Raw genomic sequence first — 1,892 nt, 5'->3', positions numbered from 1 at the left:
TCTTCTTCTTCTTTTCATTCTTCTTCTTCTTTTCATTCTTCTTTTCATTCTTCTTCTTTTTCTTTTCATTCTTCTTCTTCTTTTCATTCTTCTTCTTTTTTTCATTCTTCTTTTCATTCTTCTTCTTTTCATTCTTCTTCTTCTTTTCATTCTTCTTCTTCTTTTCCTTCTTCTTTTCCTTCTTCTTTTCATTCTTCTCATTCTTCTTTTCATTCTTCTTTTCATTCTTATTCTTCTTTTCATTCTTCTTTTCATTCTTCTCATTCTTCTTTTCTTCTTCATGAAAAGAAGAATGAGAAGAAGAATGAAAAGAAGAATGAAAAGAAGAATGAGAAGAATGAAAAGAAGAATGAGAAGAATGAAAAGAAGAATGAAAAGAAGAAGAAGAATGAAAAGAAGAATGAGAAGAATGAAAAGAAGAATGAGAAGAATGAAAAGAAGAAGAAGAAGAATGAAAAGAAGAAGAAGAGAGAATGAAAAGAAGAATGAAAAGAAGAAGAATGAAAAGAAGAATGAGAAGAAGAATGAAAAGAAGAATGAAAAGAAGAATGAGAAGAATGAAAAGAAGAATGAAAAGAAGAATGAGAAGAAGAATGAAAAGAAGAATGAGAAGAAGAATGAGAAGAATTAAAAGAAGAATGAAAAGAAGAAGAATGAAAAGAAGAAGAATAATGAAAAGAAGAATGAAAAGAAGAAGAAGAATCTTTTCATTCTTCTCATTCTTCTTTTCATTCTTCTTCTTCTTCTTTTCATTCTCCTTCTTCTTTTCATTCTTCTTTTCATTCTTCTTCTTCTTCTTTTCATTCTTCTTCTTCTTCTGAGGATGAGGATGAGGATGAAGAAGAAGAAGAAGAAGAAGTAGGATGAAAATAAGAATTCCAAGCCGGCAAAAAGTGTATCTGCAGAGCTCCGCTAAGTGTATCTGCAGAGCTCCGCTATTTCTGACAGTTCTCTGACATTCACATTAACAGCGGTTGAAACGTTGTATCTATTTGTTTCCATAAATGGAAACAAATAGATACAATGTTTCAACCGCTGTAAAATGTGAATGTCAGAGAACTGTCAGAAATAGCGGAGCTCTGCAGATACACTTAGCGGAGCTCTGCAGATACACTTTTTGCCGGCTTGGAATTCTTCTTATTTTCATCCTACTTCTTCTTCTTCTTCTTCATCCTCAGAAGAAGAAGAAGAGGATGAGGATGAAGAAGAAGAAGAAGAAGAAGAAGTAGGATGAAAATAAGAAGGATTCCAAGCCGAGAAAAAGTGTATCTGTCAGAAATAGAGGAGCTCTGCAGATACACGTTTTGCCGGCTTGGAATTCTTATTTTCATCCTACTTCTTCTTCTTCTTCATCCTCATCCTCATCCTCTTCTTCTTCTTCTGAGGATGAGGATGAGGATGAAGAAGAAGAAGGATGAAAATAAGAAGAATTCCAAGCCGGCAAAAAGTGTATCTGCAGAGCTCCGCTAAGTGTATCTGCAGAGCTCCGCTAAGAAATAGCGGAGCTCTGCAGATACACTTTTTGCCGGCTTGGAATTCTCCTTCTTCTCATCCTTCTTCTTCTTCTCATCCTTCTTCTTCTTCTCATCCTTCTTCTTCTTCTCATCCTTCTCCTTCTTCTCATCCTTCTTCTTCTTTTCATCCTTCTTCTTCTTCTCATCCTTCTTCTTCTTCTCATCCTTCTCCTTCTTCTCATCCTTCTTCTTCTTCTCATCCTTCTTCTCATCCTTCTCCTTCTTCTCATCCTTCTTCTCATCCTTCTCCTTCTTCTCATCCTTCTTCTCATCCTTCTCCTTCTTCTCATCCTTCTCCTTCTTCTCATCCTTCTCCTTCTCCTTCTTCTCATCCTTCTCCTTCTCCTTCTTCTCATCCTTCTCCTTCTCCTTCTTCTC

The sequence above is a fragment of the Staurois parvus genome, unplaced genomic scaffold (assembly GCF_062004578.1).
Source record: "Staurois parvus isolate SC_StPar_1 unplaced genomic scaffold, SC_StPar_1.0 ptg001090l, whole genome shotgun sequence".
In the NCBI taxonomy this organism is placed as follows: Eukaryota; Metazoa; Chordata; class Amphibia; order Anura; family Ranidae; genus Staurois; species Staurois parvus.
Note: the sequence above shows the minus strand (reverse complement) of the source record.